This window comes from Hippopotamus amphibius, chromosome 7, assembly GCF_030028045.1.
Source record: "Hippopotamus amphibius kiboko isolate mHipAmp2 chromosome 7, mHipAmp2.hap2, whole genome shotgun sequence".
NCBI classification, from domain to species: Eukaryota; Metazoa; Chordata; class Mammalia; order Artiodactyla; family Hippopotamidae; genus Hippopotamus; species Hippopotamus amphibius.
The window spans coordinates 110726551-110742691 of NC_080192.1; the positions used below are offsets into that span (position 1 = coordinate 110726551).

At 39.5% G+C, this 16141-nt stretch overlaps 1 protein-coding gene across 2 annotated transcripts in view; it reads right to left on the reverse strand.

The window, feature by feature from the left end:
- Positions 1-13342, reverse strand: part of SOCS5 (suppressor of cytokine signaling 5) — an 85263-nt gene extending 71921 nt beyond the window's left edge. For both annotated transcript variants that reach the window (XM_057741904.1, XM_057741903.1), the window contains exons 1-2: positions 13197-13342; positions 6389-6477 (exon numbers count right to left, since the gene is read on the reverse strand). The gene's annotated coding sequence lies outside the window, so the exon portion shown is untranslated. The remainder of the gene's footprint in view (positions 1-6388; positions 6478-13196) is intronic.
- Between the last annotated feature and the right edge of the window lie 2799 nt (positions 13343-16141).

Sequence of the window (16141 nt, forward strand, 5' to 3'; positions counted from 1 at the left end):
AGTATAACCATCTAAACACCAAACCAGAGTTCTCTTCCCCTTCCCCAAAAGACTCCTCCAGTTTTATGCTTAAACCCAGCCCACTGGTGAAGTTAAAGAAGGAAGGGAACAGATGGCAACCTGATTCATATTCCTCTTACAGAGAATTAAGCCAATTTATTTTGGGGGTCAGTTCCAGTTCAGTTTCAACAGTGAATGAGAGTTGTTTGAATCCATTTCTGCTTTAGGCCTGTAATCATCTGCAGTAATCCAAAGTCCTTCACAGGGGGAAAGGATTTGGGGGAGTTAAAATTTTGTTCCAGTTTGAGAGAACTATGTAACGTGGAATCAAGTTGCACCTGTCTTATTGGGCCTTTTGTGCTAAAAGAGGTAGCATATGGGCAGGATAGGGAGGTGATTAATAGTATACTTAATACAAAAATAATCAGCCTAGATGGCATCCATAATAAGCTGTCATAAAATCTACTCTTTGGATTTGCTTTTAATATTTCTAATCCACATGAGAGCATACTTTGAAATATCATATCATAGAGTATCCACCAAACGACTAAAAGATGGGTTGAAACATACTTTGAAAATTTTGCCTCTTTTAGAGGAGCAAGTGCCTTATAGGTGAAACATTTATGGCCTCTGTTTGCAAGTTATTTCTAATTAAAGTGATAGTCTGTCAATATCTTAAGGCACTAAGACTTAGTGAACAATCTGGGGACATGATTATCCTCTAAATGAAAAGTAAAAATCTAGGTTCAGAATATCAACTGGACCTTTATTTATATGTAATATGGATAATTTCAAGACACTTTCAGAATTGTTCCAGGATATTTTTTGTTAGTGAGTGGTGTACAAACAAGAGATAGAATGACAGATGCCATCTATATATTTTACAGAAACATCTCTTGCTTGTGTATGTGTAAGCAGAGAGATTTGACAAAATGCAAAGAGATGTCTTACAGATGGCACACATGAGCAGGACAGGTCTTCCCAAATGGATGAGGCTGTAAAAGTAGTTGTCATGAGTATGTGCAAGTCTTTCACACCTGTTCTACAAGGAAATTCCCACTTGTAAATATGAATCTTCAGAATCAGAGCCCAAGGCTAGCTGAGCTTAGTTCAGTTTTCCATTAGTTCAAGAGAGACTATGACCACCAAAATGGATTGCGTATCTTTTTGTGACTCTTCTGAGACTTTTACATTTGCCCTGGCTCTGTGCTATTTCAGGTTAAAGTTTAAGATTAAAATTCTCTTACTTGATCCTCGAAGAAATGACCATAATTAATCTTATAGAATTAAATTCATTGGCGATGTGCTTTGAAGGGGATAAACTCCGGCAAAAATAAACTGCAAAAAGGCTTGAATATACAGAATTTCAATACTTCAAATGATGTAATTTTCTGTAATATTTAGCCTGCCATTTTTAGTTTGGTATTTGTATAATAGGAGATTTCGAAGAAAAAGCTAAAGAGAGGCTAATTTGCTTGGTGCTGCTTCTGTTCTTTTGTTCTCTCAGAATCTAAAATTAACCAACATCTGCAGTGTCAACAGGGACTCCATATGGCATTCAAGTTTGTACTTTTCCTAAATAATGCATTTGAGGCAATGTAATCAGAGAGGAGTTCTGAGGTGATAATGAGTAGACGGCCTTATTTATGTAGCACTTTCTAGTTTCAAAAAGATTTAACAACAAGGACCTTATTTGATCCTCACAACAACATTAAGAGGCAACCAGATCAGGTATTTCTTATTCTTGTGGAACAGGTGAGAAGACAGAGGTCCCAAGTATGGACGAGAGATGACCATAGTCACAGACCCAGTGAGTAGCAGAGTGAGAATGAAACCCTGGCCATATGGTTCCTAATCGAATGCCCTTTCTGCCAAATTACTAGGATCAAGTTATTGATGACTCAAGTTAAAATGGCATGTTTTCAAAATAATAGATCCCACAAACAACTCTGCAGGGAAATGGAAAGACTCAATACCAGCAACTAAATAATAGACATGTATGTTTAGTTTCCCAGAGTTTAATGCGTTTCATTTGCTCAATTAAGTTCACAGATGATTTCCACTGAAGTTCATCCTAGTTACTCTTGTGCTTTCCTATTTTGCCTACCAAAAAAAAAAAGTTTTCACCCAAATGCTTTTTCGTCTGGGAGTCACACCTCATAAATCTTTATTTGTCATATCTGGAAAATTCAAAAACTTTCCAGTTAGAGATGTTGCAGCTAAGAGTGTTTTCCTCTCAGTAATAAATTATAATTTACATCTACCTGACTTTTGTTTTGTTTCAAGTCAAACTTCTGTAAATGTCTACATCATAGCAATCATTCAGAATTTCTAGAACAAGAAAGAAAGTAGTTTAAAGTCAAAGAATGTATTAGCTTGTGACTGATACACAGGCATAAATTTAGAAGAACCCTACTTTTGAAAGCATAAATAACATTATTGCCAATCCACTTTACAGAAATTTCTAGCTATGTAATATTACTATTTCTACTTTTAAATGAAGAGAAATTCAGCGGATTCCATTTCTTGAAAGTTGCAGGCTTAAAAAATATGAATGCTGGCATTCTTGAAGAGGAACACTGTGAGTTTGTTGTATCAAAAAGGGACTGGCGTTTGCAAACATTGACAGGCAGATAGATTCCAACAAGTGGAAACACAGAACTATACTGGCAAAAGGAGCAGCCAGCAAGCATTTTAATCATGATTTGGCTCAGTCTATGCTGGTCCTGACTTCACAGAAGTTCATCTTTAGGAAGCACCTTCTACCAAATGGAAAGCTGGCAAGAAGCAGCACTTGAGATTGCTGACACTGAAGCAACCAGAGCTTACATAAAACTGAAAAAAAATTTTCCCCATTAGTTGTTTGGATATGCCTCAAAGAACCCCAAACAGAAAAGCAATATTTAAATTTGATATCGACCAAAATATTCTTGCAACTCTGATACCCCACCTACTCTGTGTTCAGGATTGGTGGAAATACGCTAAGCGTTTTTGAAAAGGTTATCTGACCAAAGTAAAAGAATGTTATCTTTCCACGCATGAGCATACTTTGATATGGGAATAATAAAAAAGACAAACTGGGAGAAAGAGACAAAGGGAATGACTTGGAATGTTCTTTGCTAGAAAGAAGTAATTGGGAGGAATTGGGGGGGGGGGTTGGAGAATTTGCGTAGAAAAGCTTTCAGAGAGGGGAGGTTTAAACCATTTGACTAGGCAATAACTCCATCCGGCTGTAATGGGCATCTGTAAGGAAAGAGTCAAGGGTGATAGAAGGGAGTGACTATGATAGTACCATCTGGAGGTAGTCTGACTGCAGAGAGATTGTGAATACAGAGATGGGGTCAAGGCAACAGCAGGAGGAAGGGAAGTGCCCGAAGCACCACGAGAACCCAGAGTGCAGTTGTTTTATTCTTCGCTTATTCAGTCGAATCTAGTTTTTCTCTCCCCTTTCCCACTATCTCTACACCTCTGCCTTCCCCACCCCCACCCCCACCCCCACCAGAAAAATCTGTGTTCACAGGCCCAAGTTTGTTTAACTTAGTCCTTATTCACCAATGAATGACTTGTGGAGACAGGGACTGGTAATCATTATTTAGCAAGGACTTCAGTATTAATGAATCAGAATTGGAATGATATAACTTTTTTCCCAGTCAACCCACTCACAGCCATAGACCTCTTTGAGCTATAGCGCAGTAATGTGGTCTCTTGGTGATTCTGCTGCTGATTAATGGACTGGACAGAAAAGTGTTGGAAGAGCCAATGCAACACCCACAATAGCTCAGTGCTTTTCTGCCAGACTGGCTTTAAAAAAAAAAAAGAACTGATCATGTCAAACCATGTTAGCCAATACCTGTATTGTTTTCCTGAATTATAAAGCACAACAGTACATCCTGTTCTCTTGCTATTCATTATTAGAAGAAAGAAGATGAGGAAGAGTTAGACCATGCCTATAATACACAAGATAGCCAAATGATCCTACACACTCCTACACTGCCCACTGGAACATGTCATTTGCACACTGATACGGTAATGATTACTCTCAAAGTTAGATGCCATATCACTTTCTCTTCCCCTTCCTGCCTAGATGCAGTGGCTCTCAGAGGCAGCGGGAGAGGCACACGGTTTTGCCTTCTGATGCTAAGTAGGACCAAAGACTTAACTACATACATATAGCTCATTAACCGACCTCCCCCAAATCACCCAATCCACATACATCATTGCTAAAAGAGGAATCAGGTTCCCCAAGGTCATCCTAAGGATGATTGTGGAGAATAGCTGGACCCATGGGACTCTGCCTCCTTTTCTCCACAGACACCCTTATGATGGCTTTTGGGGGCCTGTGAACTCTTAGGAAACTGATTTCTCCTCTGTGAAAATATCAAGAGCCTGGAAGAATGGAACACAACATGATTGGATCCCTGAGTCCCTCATCTTGTTGGATACGCCCCAAGGTGGAGTTGTTCTTGCTGTCACAAATAATTCACCCCTGAGTGAATCAACGCATTTAAAATGTTTCCAAATATGTCTAAAACTCTGGGTGCAGAGACTTTTGTGCCAATTAACAAGGGCAATTTAGAATAGAACAGAGGTAGATTAGGCAAGTGAAGAGGCACTGTGTTACAGTAGAAAGAGCCAGCTCTGTCCATAACTAGTTGTATGCCTTTGGTCTTTATGCCCACGTCTCCCTTCCCTCAACTCTAAAATGAAAGGAATTTGGTGAGAAAAACTTTTGAGAAATACTCATTTATGTTCTCACTCTGTACTCTCCCTTGGGTTGGATTCACCAACGGTTTACTGTTGCCAGCCCTCCTTGTCATCCTTCTCCCTTACCAGCCCTTTCCAGCCTCCATGTTTTTTCACTGGGGATATTTTCCTCAGAAAGACTGGTGGCACCTTGCAAAATATCATATGCTCTTTCCCAAATCCCTGAATATTTTCTTCTAGGTTGGAAAGAAGTATCTTTCATCTTCAAGTACCCAGTACAGTCTGATGTCTGTGCTGTCCTGAGGAGCAACTCAGAGTAACACCACAGAGCTTGAGGGCTGAGTCTTTGGTTAGCTTCTCTAGGGCCATGTGCTAATAAAACAAACAAACAAAAATAAAATTTAACAAATCTTTTATGCATTTGTCTTTGTTGTTGTTGCCGCTGCGGTTTGATTGGTGAAGAATATGTTTATTGTCATGTCTGTGCTGCACTTAGAAAGTGGTAAAATACTTAGTGCAAGTAAAAACCTTGCAGAGTCGGTTGCCAGCTGTTTTGATCTCTCATTTGACATGACCTCACATGTGTTTTTCATGGTAGAAAATATATATTGCTGTGTTCTTCTAACTTGCGTCTCTCTGTAAATGTTTTGGAAGGAAAAAGTGATGTATTTTTTGTTTGTTTGGTTATTAGTATTTTTTGTAACTTAGAGAGCCTATAACCTAGATTCAGTCAAAATAACCTTTGGTTCCCTTCTATTTTATGCCAAATAGGCTTTCTCAGAACTTGGTAAGGAAAGTGGAAAGCGAAGATTTTTGTATATCATTTTACTTTCCATTCTGAGAAGAGGGGTGGGGTGGGGGGAGGCTTCCCTCTAATTTCAGGCCTCCTAAATCTGGATTCCTTATGCTGTTCAAAGAACTAAATATTCTGTCAGTTCTGCAAAAAATAATGCAAATATTGTTCTCCCAATAGAACTACTAAATGTGGTCATATGTTCTATCTCTTAAAGTAGAATTTACTCCTTCCTTAATTAAATAAGAAATAAAAGGAAGACATGCACAAGCTTTCAGAGCAATGACTATAATATAAAAAATGTAGTTCCAGCCAGCAAAAGAAAAGAAAAAAATGTTGAAATGTGGAAATAATATGAGGTCTTACTCAAGTAGATTCTTATGCTCCATCCAAGAGCTGAAAGAATTAAGAATAGCTCTAAAGAAAGGTAGAAGAATGCAGACAATGGAGAAAAGCAGTCAAGGACCAAAAATAATAAGTGTATAGAGTAATAAATTGGAGTCTGGGATGATTCTTAACTAAATCACTTTCAAATTGAAATTTTCAAATATAAAATGAGATTGAAAAAACACATTGCCAGAAAAGAAAGTAAAATGAATTTGTAAAGAAAGCCCATTTTGAACTAAGCCTTCAGAGATAAGGTCACCTCAGTGGAAGAGTTGAAACAAAACAAAGTGGCATAGGTGAAGGCATTTGCTAAAAAACAAACCGTCATGACTTTATACTTTACTACATCCACCCAAAGTGCCAGACATTTTCCCAAAAGCAAGTGTCTTGTCTTAAGTGGTCTACTTTCAAAAGGGATGGGATTTACTCAACTGTATTAGTTCTATGCTGCTGTGTAACAAACATCCCCAAACTGAGTGCTTACAACAATATTTATTATCTTACAGTTTCTTTGTGTCAGGAATCCAGGTACAGCTTAGCTGATTTCTCCTGCTCAGGGCCTCTCACAAGACTGCAATCAAGGCATCAGCTTTCTAAAAATTATAAAAGTAAAATATACACATACTTTGGAAAAGTATAAAAGCATATAAAGTGACAAGTGAATTCTCATCCTTTGACTCCATCCCTAGTCCCACCTCGACTTTAAAGGTAAAGAGTTTAACTGTTTCTTAGGTATTCTTCCAAATATTTTAAATGCAAATGCATTGTGTGTCTCTGTGTGCATTTACACATATGGAGTCATAATAATATTGTTGTACACCTAGCTTTTTAAAAAACTTAACAATATTTCTAGGAACCCATATAGACCAAACCCATCTCAAAAATATTTTTATTGATTGCATAGTATTCTGTTGTATGCTGGCTGAATCATAATTTATTCAATGAGTCCCCTCCTAATAGACATTCATTTCCACTCCTCCCCCAACTTTTTGGCTATTTCAAACAGTGATGCAATGGGCATGCCTATTTTGATACTTTGGTGAGTTTATCTTATTGACAAATCCTTAGCAGTGGAATTACTAGGACAAAGCATATGTGCATTAAAAAATTTTAAAGACTCTTTTTATTATAAAATTAAATACAAATACAGAAAACCAAAGTAAATGCAGAGCTTAGTGGATTGTTATAAGGCAAGACTCCTTTAACCTTTACCCAGATCAAGAAAGAGAACTTTGTCAGCAATGAAAGAAGCCCTCCATGTGCTCTGTGATCACAACTGCCTCCCTCCCTGAAAATAACCAGTATTTTGATTTTTATAGAAATCAATTTCTTCTATGTGTTTGTGGTTTTACCACCCAAGTGGCATCCATAATCATGATAGTTTAGTTTTGTCCATCAAAAAAACTTTTAATGTATCTTTTAAATCTCTTTAAATTTGCAGTTTTCCCTTCCAAACTTTTCTTTTCCATGCAATTTCTCTGTTGAAGAACTCAGGGTTATTGTCACATGAGCCCACAATGCTTTCCAGTGAATACTTGTTGGCTGTTGTTGAACTTTCCCATCCCCAGATCTTCTGGATACACTGTTTCTCTTGGATTTCTCTGTTTCCTCCTGCATAGGTGCTGTTAACATGCAGGTCTTCTGTCTATCCCCCTTTTTTTTAAATTGGTATTTTGATGTTCTTGGAGCTACTTTGTCACCTAGCTTTACTGTAAATATTTTCAAGGGTTTTGAGTTTTGCTATCTAGTTACTTTGTTTTGGGGAAGGGATCTGGGCAGATTCAAAGCTATGCTACCACTACCTCCATCTCCCCAGAATTCCCTCCTCACTTTAAAATTTGGTAGATATGACCAAATTACTTGGAGGATAATGTACCTTCTGTGGACATTCACTTTAAAGTAATAGAATTCCTATTCTAAAATAGCAAAAGGAAAATAGTGAATATTCTAGGAAGAGGCTGTACGTCCTGTGCATTTTCATTCTAAACCAAAACTCTGTGAATAGGTATCAAAGAGCTTTGTAAATAAGAGCTGGTGGGATCTTCAGTTCTGTAGAATCTTTACAGAATCTTTATGGACGGCTCTGAGATGAATACGGCAGTTGGAGAACAGGGAAACATATTGCCTTTCAGAGGCTCAATCAGGAGGAAGGTGCATGTGGATCCTTCCATAAGCCATAGCATCTCTGAAGCAGAAACTGAAGATCTCCGTGGGGTCAAGTTTGAATATAAATATCTTGGAGGAGTTTATTTGGGCATCTCCCAAACCACAGGTCATATGTCTGTGTTTTTTCAGCTTTCTTCAAAAATTAAGCCAGCAGGGAAGGACAGTGATTTTTATTATATTCTTCCATTTCAACAGGAACATTTGAACAACATGCAGCTTCTGACAGGGACTTTCATTATGTTCTCAAACAAATTGCTTTTTTGTCCTCTTATTTCGTTTATGTCTATACTGTAAAATTGAGTCAAAGGCCTCTAAAATTAGCAATTGACATAGTATTTTCTAGTCAATAAGTGCAGATATCTAAGAAAAAGAACACATTCTGTATTTGACTATCTTTCCAGACTGATGTATGGAAGGGTTCTAGTCATTGACTAATTATATATTTTAGAATATTAGACTCGGCAATCTTCTTTCTTACGCTTGGGTCAACATTTGTCCCTATGAATTCTGTGTTCACTTCTAATACTGAAATATGATGCCATTTACTCAGTGGCCTGCGTATGTAAAGGTGAAGATCCCACTTACATGTCCATGCAGCTCTACTGGCATTGAACCTGTCATTAGAAAACTCAGGATGAAAACTCAGTAGAGACTTTCTTTGGGAAGGTTCGAGGGCAATGATGATTCCTTAGACTAAAAGTTCTTAGACTGGATAGTTCAATGGAAGATTAAAGACACCCTGAATGGACTTCCTAGGTGGCACAGTGTTTAAGAAGCTGCCTGCCAATGCTGGGGACACGGGTTCAATCCCTGCCCCAAGGAGATACCACATGCCGTGGAGCAACTAAGCCCGTGAGCCAGAACTATTGAGTCCATGTGCCGCAACTACTGAAGCCTGCACACCACCACAATGAGGAGCCCATGCACCACAATGAAGAGCAGCCCCCTCTTGCCGCAACTGGAGAAAGTCCATGTGCAGCAACGAAGACCCAAAGCAGCCAATAAATAAATAAATAACATATATATAAAAAAAAGACACCATGGGCAATTTTCCAATTTTAATCTGCTCTTTTAAAAGAAAGCTTTTCCTGAGTGAAAGGATGCAATGCTGCCTTTCTTGAAGATACACCAATGAAACATTAAAAAGCATCATTTTCTAGAACTAATTAATTTACTTAAATATATATTACTGTCATATTTGTGTTAATTCTACAGAGTACCAATCCGCAAACTATCTAGAAGGTCCCAAAGGGAATATTACCTCCTAAAAATTTAAAACCCATACACTCCATCCATTCCTCATCAATCCACCGCATGATTTCCATCCATCCATCAAAAACATTCACAGAGCTAACTAAACTGCCAGCTGACATCTGCATTAAGAAGTATAACCTACAGGATAGTGAGGCATTTCTCATGTAGTTATTAGAGTAAAGCCTCATCAATTATTTACTGTACATTTCCTATACACAAGGCGCTATGCTAAATCATACTCAATGTTGTGGAATCTAGTTTTAAAGTAGTTAATTATTACCTAAATGCAAGTTTCACAATTGACATTTGTGAAGTATGAAATGTCAAAAGCTGTATTTTTCGTACAATGCACAGAAGGTAATGTTAATTGCTAAAATTTATTTGGCCTAAGAGACCTATTTTCTCCTTGTTGCACTGGCTACACATTAGCTGAAGAATGGGAAGTCTTTTCTTTCTGTTGTGGTTTCAACATATACTCTGTGAAAAAAAGAAAGATGGCAAAGAACCCCTATGGGCCAGAATAGAAAATGGAGTTTAATGAGGGAGTAGAAATAGGGTAAAGAGAAAAATGGGGATGTGTAGGGAATAAGGAGAGGGTTTGTTGATTGGTATTTTACAGGAGAAAAGGAAGGATATGTTGGTTTGGTTTGGTTTTGCATGTTTGTTTATTTTGAGCACATAGATGAGTGCTTAAGTGTACATAGAAAACCAAAATCAGAGAAGAGAATGCAGCAGTAGACAAGGAGTTTTGAAGGAATGTTCTAGACAGGTGTTTGCTGCAGTAGAGCTGTTTTATTTGTTTGTTTTGCAGTAAGGAAGTTTATAGAGCAAGAAAATATCTGGGTAAGAGGCATGGATTAGTGACAAACAGTGGTGTGTAGTACTGACCTATTTATTACTAAAGAACTACGTAGACATCCTGGATATATATAGAATCATGGTAGTCTACACCTCAAGTACTTACTAACTTCTCTCCTGAAAACAATACACATCAATACAAACATGAAGATCTAGAAATGTTCTAGAAAGGTCTCAGAAATGACTTGAGGAGTGTTGACTTACTGAATAGGCTATAGCAGTTTGGAAAGAAGACTGAACAGGAACATGATTAGATTTTATGAACATATGTAGTTTATACATTGTGTAATCAGGAATGATTCACCAGATTTTCCAACACTAAAACTGAAGGGGAGAAGGAGCCTTTGAACTTCGAAAGGAGTAATTTTAGAACATGTAAGAGGAAATTCTACTTTTAGTCGTTGAGTTATAAATTCATCATACCAAGAAGCACTAGAGTCATGAACAAAATGAATGCTATAGGAATGTAGGTAACTGCATGGATAAAGAATTCATAATGAGTTGTTAAAGGAAGCAAGAACTGCTTAGAGTGTGTCTATAATTTTGTAAAGATGATGTACTGAAGACTATTTTTATTCTTCTACAAAAACATTCCTTGGTTTGTCTACCAGTGTTGTCTTCTGAATAAACCAAACTAGATCTAACGTACCGTGACATCCAGTGCCTAGCACAGTGCTTGGTAGGAAGTAGGCTGTTGGTCTTTGCTTGATTTGTTGATTCTCTTTTGTACTTCAAAGAGGTATGGCCTTCGCAAAACTGATGTTGTTGACCTAATATTCTAATATTTAATTTGGACGAGGAAGTCATTTGAGCAATGCAGATAATTGTCATTAATAAACAAACAAGTGGAATGAAACGCTATTAGCAATGGGACATTAATGCCTAGGATGCGAGCCTGGGTGAAGATTCCTGAGTTCCACGGTGGTTTCTGTGACTGCTCAAGGAGAGGTCCGTTCCCTTTGATAAGTAAAATGACACCAATAAACAAAGCTAAAACAAGACAGACAGCTGCCTTAATGGGTCAATTTGGTATTGCTTCAAACACATAGTCTTAAATATGTGCTTAATATTTATTTAAAGACAACCTGATAACCACAAGAGAAAGAGGATAGAATCTGTCTGTTCTCTATTGGCTTGAGCAATTTAGTTCTGACCCAAACGTGTACCCTCTGCTCAGCAGAGGAAGAGCTCTACAGTTGACCACACCCCACCCCTCTCTGAAAGCAGGTGAGTGAACTTCTGCTGTCACTTGAGTAATTCCCTTTGGAGTCTCCTGCCCCAAGCAGCTTCCTGAGTGGTTCCGAGTAAGCATAATTGTCTCTATTTTATTCTGTTTCAGTATATAGATTGATTCAGTATACAAACTGAGTATACATTTCATTTACAGAATGATACCTATAGTTCTACCCTTAACTCTTCAGATAAAACAAAAAGAGAAAAAATATCCACTAAGTTTAAGATTTTTACTTAGATGATTTGCAGTAGCCGTAGATGGTCACTAGAGTGGCATTCCATGAGGGATTTTTGTGTTATTCCTGTATCTACATTAACGGGTCCACTGTGGGCAGACAGAGCATGCTTATTTAGTCAATGCAGATGGAAATAGTGCATGAATGATTAACAAAAGGTAACACTGGGTCACTCTCTCATTCTCCTCTTTGGCCCATGAAGGCACCTTAATGACCACCATACTTTATTCCCACATTGACTCATGGTGAGAATCAATTCAAGTTTATGAAAGGAAGTGAAGCAGCATCCTTGGAAGAGGGCTGCTCATTTCATGCTAGCCAACAGCCCAGGAAGTTCAGTTTTTCAAGCCCAATCATTTAAACTATTCTATTCTTTCAGAATAACTCAATATGCATTGTATTAGATTGAGCCATATGAAGTAGCCTACTTTCAACCATTTTTGATCTGCAAAGAGGCTAATCATAGTGAAAACTGCATTGTTTTCAGCATGACTTGGTGGAAAGAACATGGAGATCAGCTTTTGGAATTCTGAATTCAAGTCTCAGTGTTGTGAAACTGTAGAGGAGCCACTTAACCTCCTCCCTGTTGTATTTGCTCATTCAATAAATATTGAGCTTATAGTTTATGCAAGACTTTCTAGGGAACACAAGATGTGTGAAACAAATTTCTGTCTCCTTTGGACTCACAGTTTATTTGGGGAGCTAAAATTCACCTGCAAAAAGCTATTATGCAAGGCAGCATATGATGGCATCAAAGTTGCCCCTTTTTTATTAACTCCATACCAAGCAAGAAAAACTACTTCTTGCTGCTATAATCAGGAGAGCAATACAGAAGAGAGGGCAGTTGAGCTTGGGCTTAAGGGATGGTTAAGTTTCATTAAGCAGAGAATTGGGGGAGGGCAGTTCAAGCAAGTGACATGCAGGAGCAAAGGTGCAGAGGCTAAAGCATGATTCTATTTTGGTGTGGCTGGACAGATGGTTTCTGTGGGCGGGCTGTGGGAGATAAGACCACAAACCTGTTTCTACCATGGCATGTATTAGGCAATTTTTCATTTCGGTTGCTACACTACATGAATGAAATAAGGAAGATTGGTAAAAAGAACCCCGGAATGGAAATCAGGAGACCAGACGTCAGTTTTGTCACCAGTTCTCTGGACTCCCTCAAACAAGTCACTATGGAACTGCATTGTCCTCAGCTGTCAAACAGAGGTAATGTGACTCCTCCCTACAAGGTCCTAAGAGTTACAAGGACAAAATGAACAATAAGAGGGAAAACTCTTGAAAAAGGAAAACTACTGTGCCTTTGTCCCTAACGTGAATTGCCATGGCTTAAAGTAAATTTAGATACTCTTGGTAACAGCAAATATGCATACCTTCTTCCTAGAGTACTCAATGCATGGTAATCTCAATTCTCAGTTACAAGTGGAAGAAACCAGGGGAAAAAAAGCCCAGATTGTGACCACCTGGGTCAGCCAAGAATGCAACAAATTCTCTTAAATGAAGGCATGGACAGAGATGGTATGGAAATAGCTGCTCAATAGCAAATGAAAGGCCCATCACAGTACCTGGAGAGAAGCAAGGAGATCAGATGGAAGAATTCACTGCGCCCCAGGAGTACAGACTGCAAAAACCTCCTGGTGCCCTTCCAATTCCACACCATGCCCTTGCTCCAGCAGCTAGTGATCCATGCACAGGTTGCTGATGTACAGCAGGAAGAAGTATTCTTTTCTCTGCCAGTGACTTACCTGGAGCCAATCTATTTTGGCAGCCAGCCACCAGGAGAGGATGGGCGTGCCTCCATCACAGCTTCTTAAATGAGTCTTGTTCTTTTCAGCCAGTTTTCCTCAGCTCATGGTTCCAGGATGGACCCTACCAGGTCAGAGTCTAAAAACAGCTCCACATTTCCCAAATGAGATTTGGCTTGACAGATTCTCCTCCACTGACTCAAATCAGTCCAGATGCCCACTGAGGCATCCCCTGTGCAGATCCCAAGGAGCGTGGCTGCTCTTGGTGTTTATACTCTGTGGGTATGAGAAGGCTACCAGGCAGACAGACCCATCCATGTGGCACTGCCACCAAAGCCACAAGGCAGAGCAGCACTCTGGGGAGTTTTCCTTGGCACTCTTGACCAAAATCATTGCCATCTGTCAGGTCAGTGACCAGATGAGCTCATTTCCTCTGGTGGGATGAGTTATCCTAGAAAATCGACCAAACCCCTATGGAGCAGAGCCTCAAGGACTCCAGTTTTCATCATAGAGTAGTTCCCCAGGCATCTCCTTCCTGAGCAAGCACCAGAGCTTCTAGCTCAAGTGGAGCTCGTGGCAGCTCCAGGAAAAGAAATGAGGATGGGATCGCCATGGAATTGGGGCTGGGTAGCAATGCCCTGCACCTGTTGCTTCTGTTCTCTAGGCAACTTGATTTAGGACCAATCTCAGGTTTCTCTGATTGGAAGAATCCCAGACTCCCTCATCGACCTATTGTGGAGAAGCAGGAGTCCCAAGGGCAGAGGTCCAACCATAGCGGGAAAGTAAGTAACATCATGCAGAAGAACAATGCTGGTTATCAAGCATGAATAACACAAGAACTAATGTTACTCCATGTAAAGGATTAGAGCAACACTTGCCTGGACCCCTTGAGAAAGTTTCTCTTAAAATTCAAGTGAGCAAGAAAGACTCAGTCCAGGGAGTTTCTCCACCATGTAAGTTTCCCGATCTGGGAAACAATATCAAAACACTCCCACTTAAATCTGGAAGTGAAAATACCTATCATTTCCTTGCATGCCTGTCACATCAATATTATTTCAGGATTGGCTGGTGCTCATGATGTATTTCAGTTACAAGGTGGATGAGTTTCAGAAAATTATTGTTTATGGCATTTGAGAGTCTGTCAATGTTCTGGTATCATAAAAGAAGGTAAAGGTTAGTCCTGAGATATGACTCCAAGGAGACAAGCACAGAGCCTGATGGTGAGCTATTAACAGGACTGGCGTTTCACAGCAGAGCTGCCATGAGCGAGATCAACATTAATTAATAACACCTTGGCATACAGCAGGGAGTTTTCAGCCTAGAAAAGCCCTGTCAAGACAGGCGAGGGTCTGAGCCTCAGGGCTGGAGATTTGCATGCCGAGGCATCTGGGAGGACCAGGGTCAAGTGAGGTCTCTAACCAATGGGGATAACAGTAGTCTTAACTGATTCCTAAGGACAAAGCGTGAGTATGAGGGGTGTGTGGATACATCGCAGAGGGGTATGCCCCACAAGTTTGCAGTATACAGATTTGTGTATTTGATTATTCATGGTTTGTTCATGTGTAATTAGGTATATTTACAGTACACATTTATGTCCTGAATGTCATCACTTTCTCCCAACATGGACTAGGCTGAAAATTTTAGGAAACCTGCTTTTGCCATCATAGGTAGAGTTGGGAGATATACATATAGAAGACATTTCCACTCCTCGAGCAGGATGACTTCCAGGGATTAATTGGATTTTAATCTTAATTAATTAATAATTATGATAAATAATAATTAATTTATTCTTAATTAATTGTAAGATTTTAATTCTCTGATACCTACCCTCAGGAAATGTGTTCAAAATTTGACTAAAGCACATTTCCAAAAGCAACAGAATAGACATTGGGATGGTTGGGCAGGATCTCTACCTGGGCTTCACATGCTTCCTCTGTGTAAGGTTATTGGATTGGAAAGGGTTTTTTTTTTGTTAGCAACTCTTCTCTTTCCAAATAACCCCAAACTGTTCTGTTCACCTCTTCCCTGTGTCCCCTCAATATTTATGGACTCCCTTCCCTTGTAATTGTTTATCGCACACTGCTCTGTGATTACCCTTTGCTAGTAAGCCAGAAGCTCCCCAGCGCTGGGAACTGCTGCCTTGTTAGCCAGGATTTCCCCAGAGCAGGGACCATTTCTCTTCCAACCAGCCTGGGACACTCATGGGTAGAAGCTCACTCTTCACCTCTTGTGTCCACCCCAGGCCCCTTGGGGAGGCGGCTGCTGTTAACTGGCTGCCCTCAGGTTGCTGGCCAACCACGTGGTTGCAAATAGGCCTCTTTCCTCAGTAGAAAATTCAGTCATGGCTAGAGCTGATTCACAGACCTTAGAGTCCACCAAGAATTTTCAGTGGTTCATCTAGACTGCTCCTTTTCTCTGTTCTCTTGTGTGCTCTCCCTGCCCCCCCCCCCATTTGTCTCCTGCTTATTTTCAGTAACCTAATCGGAAAGCCTTCAACGTGGAAGAAAATCTTCTACATCTGCCTCATACATTTTCCACAAAAACAAAAAGTAAAATATACTGCAAAGCCCTGGCATTGTCTTGAGTCTTTGCAGTTGGTGGCGTCATTGCCCATTGTACTGGTGAAGTTGGGAGGCTGGAGTGGGGATGGTGGTGGGATGCCTGTAGAGAGTTTTGGAGCCCCTTCTCTGAGCTTCATCATATCATATGGCCCCACATTATTTGGATCCCTTTTGGGGCAACTGCTTGGCCCCCAAGTGCTTTTT